The sequence below is a fragment of the Hibiscus syriacus genome, unplaced genomic scaffold, assembly GCF_006381635.1.
Source record: "Hibiscus syriacus cultivar Baekdansim isolate YM2019G1 unplaced genomic scaffold, ASM638163v2 tig00110210_pilon, whole genome shotgun sequence".
Lineage (NCBI taxonomy): Eukaryota > Viridiplantae > Streptophyta > Magnoliopsida > Malvales > Malvaceae > Hibiscus > Hibiscus syriacus.
In genome coordinates, this window is record NW_024062629.1 from 811,957 (window position 1) to 822,048 (window position 10,092).

Genomic DNA, 10,092 nt, shown 5'->3' on the forward strand with positions numbered 1-10,092 from the left:
GTATTGTGATTCAGACTATGCAGGTGATTTGGACAAGCGTCGATCAACTACTGGTTATGTTTACATTTGCAAAGGCACCAATCAGTTGGAAGTCCACCTTACATTCAACAGTGGCTTTGTCTACTACAGAGGTAGAGTATATGGCAGTTACAGAGGCTGTGAAGGAGGCAATTTGGCTTCAAGGGTTGCTTGGTGAATTGGGAATGGAACAAAAGCACATCAAAGTGCACTGTGACAGTCAGAGTGCTATTCATTTAGCAAAGAACCAGGTTTACCATGCAAGGACGAAGCACATCGATGTTCGATATCACTTTGTACGAGAGATTCTAGAAGAAGGTGGAGTCATAATCCAAAAGATTCGGACCACTGAGAATCCTGCTGATATTGACAAAAGTGGTAACTGCGGTCAAGTTTAAACATTGTTTAGATTTGATCAATATTGTTACAAATTAAAAGATTATTTTTTTAGAGATGTGTGTGGAATTTGCCAAGGTGGAGATTTGTTGGTTTTGGCAAAAGTCCCACATTGGTTGTGTATAAGGAGGAGGGGAAATTTTTTGTTATAAATAAAGCCCTCCTCCTCCTTAGTTAATCATCCCACAAATATAAGCCTTCTTCTATTTTAAAGGCTATTTGTATTCTTTCTCTCTTGTAATATTTCCTCTATTAGTGAAATATTTTGGTGTTCTCTTTTGTCTATTTAATAGCTATTGTCGGGTATAGTTGTTGTCAATTATTGTCCTATTAAATTACTTGTCTTGGTAGTTCTGTCTAAGGAAAGTGGGTTTTAAGAGGGACCATTGTGACCCTCCTCTTTCCTGGGAATCTACCTTGGGGTGATTTTTAGTACAATCGTTTTCACACTAGTCACCTAGATATAGTTTCACGGAATCTGTTATTGGTGGAAATTAACCCGAATTTCACAACAGCCATTTTCGGAGCAGGTGGCGAATTGGGACGGTGTTCTCAAAGTTTTGAAAAATACGTCGTATGACGGATTCTAAAATTCCGATTATAAGACGTAACTTTTACACTCGTTGAATAGGATCTTCTTTGAAAACGTTATGAGGAAAAGAAAAACCCAAAACCTATTCTTCTCTCATCTTTTTGTTTTTTATGATATTATACACTCCATCAGTGGGTTTTAACAAGCTCGAATTGTCACGATGTTAATTGTCGATCATCTATTGGTGTGGGTTTAATCCGAGAATTGTGCATTTTTCTTAAGTAAGGTTAGTTCATTTGATTATTAGATGATTATTTGCTTATGATTTTCATATATGTGGTTTCGTCTGGAATGCTTCTCCAAACGAGTTTTTCCAACAAATTTTCAATGCAAAACACCAGGTTTTAGCTTCTTGGTTTGAATAGATAAATCACTTTTTCAATATGAATTTTGGCTGAAAATGAGGTAGGGATTACTTTTACGTTTCAGGCGGATTTTTGGGTCAAAAGCACTCTCGTAAATATTTCCAAACCGCCCTAATTATATAGGTATTCTTTATTAGTGTAAAAATTTCGAGTTAGTTGGATCAATTTACCAAATAATTAAGAGTTTAGTTTTAAGTTTGTTAACAATTTAGTTAACTTAACGAACTGGTGTAATATCCTTGTTAAATTTTGTGGTGGGTTATAAAAAATCGAAAAAGATGATGACCCAAACTAGTCTTTGGCTTACGTTTAAATAATGTTGTTCATCTTTTTTGTGTTGCAGAGTTAATCCTAGGTGTTGTTATTCTTTTGTTTCATTGAAGCTTTGATCGTTCCTTGTTTTGTTCCTTTATTCGTCAAACATTGTTCAGTATGGCATCAAAGCAATGTGATCTGATTATTGTTACGTTACTACTGTTGAGACTCTAGCCTGTATATAATATACATCTGTCACTGCATGCATTTAGAGTGGTCTCGTACATTTTCGAGACCTTGAGCGAAGCTAAAAAATAAGCATTTATAGATTAAAATTATATTTTGTTACTTTGAATAATAATCTAATATTACATTAATAAATCTTAGAAAAAATGATTAAATTAGGGGCCTAAATGTTAAAAGTAAAAAATGAGATTAAAATAAATTAGAGACATTAGTTATAAAGGTAAGAAATGATATTAAAAAAACTATAAACCTCAATTATAAAGGTTGAAAATGAAATTAAAAAAATTAGGCGTTTCAATTATAAAAATAAAAATTGAGATTAAAAAAAATTAGAGAATTTAATTATAAATATAAAAAATAAAATTAAAAAAATAGAGATTTAAATTATAAGGTAAAAAGTGAGTATCAATCATAAATAATACAAAAAAGTGATAGGTCGTTTTCACTAGTTCTCTCTGTTTTCTTTCTTTCTTTCTTTTCTTGTTGGTAAATGAATCATCATCGAATGCTGAATATGAACATCAGACTAGAGATGATTGTTTTTAGTGGGTGCAAATCAGGCGTGGCAGTTCCCCCTTTAATGAGCTTGTAGTCAAACCTCTAAGGGAGGTTTCCAATGAGAGTGTTAGGGTTTGATAAACTTGTTGGCCGCTAAGATCCGAGGCCACCACTTATGGGTGCTCTACTCAGGTCAGTAAAGTCTCTCTAGGATAAATTTAGGGATATTGATGTGAAATTGGTAGGGAGAATCTTTATGTGTTTTAATCTCAGAACAGTGAGGCGTACAAATGGGTGCTCTTGAACGATCCTTGGCACATCCTTAATCATTCAATTATTTTGCATACGTGGTAACCTAACCTAAAGTCCTTGGAATTTAGTATAGATAGATTGTTGATTTTGGGCTTCTTAGTAGGGTTCCTCTAGAATTGTTTACGGGTTGAGACTTAGTTACTTAGCAAGTGCTTTAGAAACTTTTGTAAATAGATGCCTGTACTACTAGTAATGAAGTTGGCTCTTGTGAGTGTGTGAATATTGCTACTGATTTATAAGTTCCTTGATTTATTAATGTGCAATTATAGGATGGATCGATGGCTTCTATTGTGGTGGAAATCTTTTGGTTTCCCCAGTGTTGTTCTTTTTATTGTGTGGTTTGGCTATAGTGATAAGGTTAAGGATTCACAACAACGGTGGATGCCAAAAGTGGTTGATAATCCTTTTGTTGGAGTGGGGATTTTGAGTGGTTCTATTGAGTTAGTTGAGGCTATGGAGAATGTGCTTATTTTGGTGGAAGGTGTTGCTTCTTCTGTGGTGGGAAGGGAAAGGACAATTTGCAGGGTTGTGGTTGCTCTTGAGGCTAAGACTTCGAGTGATGTTGGTGAGGAAAGTGCTAGGAATTTTTTTTACTTTACTTAAATTGATGAAATTCAAAGGGTGAAAAAGGTGGCATAGGATGTTTGATGTTAGTGATGGTAGTGCTAATTGCTTTGAGGTTTTAGCTGTTATTGGTGATGAGCTTTGAAAAGTGAGGGAATTGCTTGCTAATATGATGAAATGTTTTAAAAATACGAAGAAGAATGCTATGAGTCGTAGGAAAAATAGTAATGTGTGGACTCCCTTTTATGATTGTTGCTTTTAGAATGTGCAAGGGTTTAACTCTCAAAAACATATAAGTGTGATAAATAAAATTCTTTCAATGAAGATGGATTTGATCTGTTTGATCAAGATTAGAGTTAAGGAAGACAATAATAAGTCATTTGGGATAAGCTTTCTGTTGTTGGAAGGGGTATCCTAATTTTCAGGTTGTTGTTAACGGTCGGATTTGATTGTTGTATAGGCATCAGTTTGATTTACATGAAGTGGCAATTACGGCGCAGAATGTGCGTGTGTTTTTGGGTATTTACAGGAGCAATTTGGGGAATAAGTGTGTTAATTTGTGGAATCACCTTGTTGAACTTAAAGAGAGTCCCAAAACTTACAAAATAGTCGTTATACTATCTCACGGTTTCAAATTGATCCAAATCAAATTCCAAAGCATGTGGAACTCATCTAATCAATTATAGACCAAAGAAATTTTTGAACATTTTCCCCTAATAATTTCCCCATGGCCAAACCTAATTAAGAAATGAGGACTTACTTTTCATCAATTCCAAGCATGAATTTAAGCTTCTATGATTAAATTCATGCAATTTCAATCATCCTAACATCAAATTCAATCAAAATTCAACAAATCTCCATGAACCCTAGCTTGACCAAAACTTTATATATACAATTCCAATCAATTTTGTTCATCACAGAAGCTTGGAAATTAATCTACAACCTTAATAACATAAAAATCAAGCTTTAAATCACTAAAATAAAACTTTTTCTTCATCGACCCTGTTGAAAACATTTTGATGTTTCGATATAACAATTAAGTATAAATGAATTTAAGATTTTACAAATGATTTTTCTAAGTATATTGATTTAATTTCTCGAATATCAAATATTACTCCAAGTCTTTCAAATCAAATTCAATCCTTACTAAAGTGTAAAATTGTGTTTTAATCTTAAAATATTTTGAAACAATTTTCACAAAGTATTTCGAACAAAAACGAGCCTAAAATCAATTTTTCAAAAGAGTGTACATGCACCAATCCATGCATCGATGCACCATGAATAAATTGAACATCGAATGCATTTTATGCATCGATGCACATACCATGTATCGATACACTCAGGTTTTATGAAAACATCGAATGCATTTTATGCATCGATGCACAGACCATGCATCGATGCACTCGAGCTTGTTTGAAACATTGAATGCACTTCATGCACCGATGCACTCTTAGTGCACCGATGCACTAAGGGTCCAACGGTCGAATATTTGAATTTTCACATAGTGTACCGATGCACTACCCTTATGCATCGATGCACCAAACACTCTCAACTGCTTTATTAATTTCACACTTAAACAACTCTATTGACTCCACTAATCATCACCAACGTTCAAAATCAATTGAATGAGTATTTAAACAAGCTTAGAAGCCATTGATAAAAAACAAGAAACAACAAGAATCAAGAATTAAGAGAGAATCAAAGAGAAATCATCAAACCTCAAGTTTAAGCATTTCAAGCTTATTTTTCATTCAATATTCATTTTGCTTTCAAGAACACTACTTGTACTCAATTATATTCATTTTTTAGTGTTCTTTTATTGTTCTAGAATTGTACAAACAATCTACCTTGTGAGGATTTCCTTGTAAGTTTGCAAATTTGTAATCTTCTCTTTGAGAAAGAGTGTTATCAAGAATTAGGATAAATTCTTGAGGGAGTTGTAAGGTTATTGGGGTATATTCTTGAAGGAGTTGTAAGATTATCTCTTTGGCCTCAAAAGAAAGAACAAATTAGTGAATTTGTTGGAAAATCTTTAGTGTGGATAGCTAAGGTAGTAGATGTAGACTTTGGTTGAGAAAGTCGAACCAATTTAAATCGTTATGCAATTACTTTCAATTTTCTGCAAAAGCTTCTACCGAAATTTTAATTGTCAATTCACCCCCTCTTGGCCGATTTCATCAATCGATTAACTCATCAGACCCAAATCATGAAATTCATCATCCAAGCATGTTTTTTCATGAAATTTTTATACCAATTTGTAGAGAATTTAGTGTAGGTACTTTTTCTATTCCGCATCTTAGTCCAAATTCTAAATAAATGACTTGAAAAAAACCTCACTTACCTTGGGATATGAAACTTACGTCAAGGAGGAGGAAGAAGAACACAAATTCAAGAATTTTCTATGAAAATATCCTTGGACACTTGTATAAATTCTAATAAAATTGAATTTAAAATTCATTTTGGTCCCAAAAGACTTTTCTAACCTCAATGAATCTTGATAATTACCTTCATTTCATCCTTCTATCTCCATTTTAATAAAATTAAATAAATTAAATAAATATAAAAATTTCATTTACTAATTTCCATCTTGACCCTTTCAATTTTCCAAAAATTCAATTTAGTCACTAAAATTCACTATTCTGCTTTAACATGAAAATTCTACTTAATCCCAATGTTCCATGTTAAATTTCATTGTAAAATATCAAAAATAATATTTCTAACCTCAAACTAACATCCTTCAAATTTTTGTAAACTTCCAATTCATCTAATTATCTAAAATTCTATCGGACTTTACTATTTTATAACTATTAATACAAATCCCGAATCAAAATTCTGATTCTTATGAAAACATCATTCATAATAAAATTCATTTACGGGATAAAAATTTTTCTTGTGAAAATTACCATTTTGGTCCCTAACTTTTCCAAGTTCACACTTTAGTTATTGAACTTTTAAAATTTTCATTTTAGTCACTAGTCCAAAATTTGGGATATTACAAATACAAGACTTACTATTTATTTTATCTTTTGTGACAATCTTGTGGATTTAAGATTTTACTTTGATTATTTTATTATTATTATTATTATTATTATTTAGGAATTAGTTTTTACTTATAACTCTTGGTAAAATTTATATCATTATCTTTCATTTAGGAATTAGTTATTTTATTTAAGAACTCGAGTTATAAATACTCTTAGGTTCAACAGTTAAAAACATATTAGAATTTATTTTTACTTGGTCAATTATTGAAGTTTTTCTTTTCTCTTTTATCCATTTTCTTTCTGCAATGTTAAACATGATCCAATCCTTGCTTAACCAAACTTCCACTTAGCCAAAGGTTTTGTGAAACTTAATTCTAATCATGAGAATTGAGTCTTGATCTTCATACCTTCAGATTCTAAGAATGGGAGTGGCAATCGGTCATTTTCTTAAAAATTATATCTTCAACTCAAAAGGTGCATATTGATTTAAAGATGTTTTGCTTGAAGTTTGGAAGTCGGATCTGTTGGCCATAATTGGATTCCTTTAAACAAACTTAATGACAGTTCGTTAAGAAGATCAAGGTCGAGTTCGATTCTCGGTGAGACACTATAACTCTAAGACTTTTCCAGAACTTAAGTTATTTTAGATCTAATGGCGATAAACGTGGTTATACCAACAAGGACCAGATTTCGAGATAGACTTAGAAATTTTGATTAACCGAAGACAAGAGTTAGGTTAGGAGTTAGGCCTTGTTGACTGTAACCGGAGTACATAACGAAGGGAAATTTTTTATTTCGATGATCAATCTATATTGAGGCTAGGCATAACCTAACCCTATCAATAACAACGTCTGATAACATAACCTGTCTGATTAGTAAGCCTGAATCCCAAAGAGAACCAATTGAATAAGTTGGTACCTCCCGTATACATAAGCTGACGAGCTTTCCAACCTTGTGGATTGTAACATCCTAATCTGATCTGACCGAAGTCTGAAGGATTCGAATGTCACAAAGAACCACCGAAGTGGCTAACCATTTTTTAAATCAATAAACATAGCCATCATTTAAAATCAATAGTTTAAATAATTTTATAAAATCAACGCTTCATAACACATAATTTAAATAAATAATACAACTCGAGTTTACAATCTCAAATACATAAGGGTCCTATGAATACACATGTCGACTACAAGTAACTAAATAGTACTCTGTGAGGAATGCTTGAAGTTGTGTTGTGATGGTGCTCTCGAATGACTCGATATAACCTGTGAACGCACATCGAACGTTGAGCTTACAAAGCGCAATACTATAATCCTAATCTAGATCAGTATGAATCACTCAAACATAAGCATGCTAGAATACATGTAATAAGCAGTAGGTACAAGCATGATCCTAGTCAAGTGCTACCTACTTAAGGCTTGATAGTTCTACCCTCTTAGTGTAAGGCTCACGCTTCGCTTACTCTCTAAGGGCCTTGCAACAAGTAAACATATATTATGTCTCTAACTTTAGTATCATCCTATTATGCTCATCATGCACACACAATGATAGTACCGGTATCACAAGGATGCCAGTTACAACCACAACACAAGTTCTAGCCTCAGTATCATCCTACTAAGTATCATGGTGTAGCTCGGGGTCACATAGCATCACAGAATTCACACCTCTATTTGCTAAATAGAGGTCCTGGGCAAGACTTAAGTCACAACATCAACATCTCCAAGTACCTCAGGCGAGGTTTGGGTCACACAGGTTAGGGGACAAAGTAATTAACAATAGAAATGTGGAGGGGACAAAATCAAAATAAATCAAAATTTAAAGGTCTAAATTAGTAATTATCCCTATTTTTTAACGGTAATTTTTTTTGGGGCAGTGGCCCCCGGAGCCTATATGGCTCCGTCACTGCTCAGCCACAAAATCATGCACCTTCATGGTTGTCTTCATGTCAAGAAGGGATTACTTCAATGAGAAATACACCATGAAGATAAAAGAGAGATGCGATCTATTGACCACGTGTGAGAGTGTGGTGTCTGAAGTCGAGCACATTACCACTGTAAATGGCTTTCATCTTAATACGAGTTCTCATTGCTGTATAACTGCTAGTCAAGTTCTTTATACAGTAGAAGCAATTATTTCAGTACTCTTTGATGTTGACTCTTGGATTCTGGATCAAATGTATGTTAGTTGGAATCAATTGACTCAATATTCAATTGATAAAGATAATATGCTTCCTGCAATAAAAAGAGTTAGAAAACATTTTGTGAGGCAAAATATAGAAAGCAGGGGATTGCAAAAACTAAAATTTAGATATTGAATTATTTTTAATTTTTAGATAATATAAATTGGATATCTAAAAGAACTAATAATCAGATCGAATAAAAGTAAAATAAATTTAATTTTGAATTATCCAAAAATAAAAAAAATGAAAATTTAAATTTTATATAATCTTTAGCTCAATAATGAACATCTCACTAACACCTTAATACTTTAACCCATACAAATTAAGATATTAATTATTATGATATATATATATATATATATATATATATATATATATATATATATATAATATAACAAAGGTAGCAAATAAGTTGCCTAAAATCACAAATATATATAATATATAATATATTCGATCTAAAAATTTAAATATCAAATTTTATATCAAATACAGGTCACTATTTTAATTAACTAAAAGTTTAGATAAAATCAAATTGGATATCTAAACTTATACCCTGTGATAAAAGGGTTTGAGGTCGATCTGGACCACATGCCAATGTGTGGTAAATTTGGTCACCTAGTAACGGGTGTTAGCACAGATTTGACAAAATTTTCAAGGGAACCCCCTCTCAATGACATCGCACAAATAATGATTCCCAGGCTAATCGTCAATATTACTTAATTTGCGGATCTCTGAAAAGTCCTTACTGTTGTGTCCTTGGAAGAATACTATATTCATCAACGAGAGGTATAGAAAATTATGAAAATATAATTATTGAGATTCAAACTTACATATAAATATAAAGAAATAATAGTTGTTTCACTGTTTTATCAGTTAATTTCAAAAAAACATTCATTTCCATGATCTCCACTACATTCTCTTAGACCCCTCCCAAGTACTCCATAACCATCAAATCTTGCTTCATAGGCTTCTAGATTCCTTTGACTTATGAGGCTTTGCAAATGTTCAATGGCTAGGATTTGACGGCATACTAAAAACTAGTTGATTGTCTAAAAATTTAAATTACTATATATTTTAGATTTTTATATATTTTTATTAAAATTTGTTTTCATCCCTTCTGGAATTTTAAGTTAAAATTCGACTCTAGAATTTTAAAATTTAAATTAGTTCTCTAACATAAGTCTTGTGTATGTATATGTATAGTTTGCAAACTTTATTTTTGAAAGTTAAAAACATCATTTTCTTAATGTTTTTATTAATCTTTTAGTTGCTTAAAACAGTGTTGATTCTCAAAAGTCAAAATTACCTAATTGGATAATAACAACTCTCAGCTCGAGGAGCTACTAGGCATTTCTCCTATATAAATTTGAGACTGAGTTGACATTATAGGTGATGGCACTATGCAACATCAGTGCATTTAATCGTCTCCAACGCAATCTTGTACACCGATGGGATACGTTACATTTGGGGTCCATTTAGATTGTCGTGGGGCTCAAAGGTTCATACAACCTCCCCCCCCCCCCCCCCACCTTACGGGTAAAGCTTTGCAATTGCACTGTTCGACATCACTCCCACCTTTTTTGTTGGTAGAAAATGTCCCCTCATGTTACTCCCTAGCGCTTTGCCTAATAATTGCATATCGGGCACTTTCAGAGAAGACTAAACTCTGCTGCTGTACTCTGGATC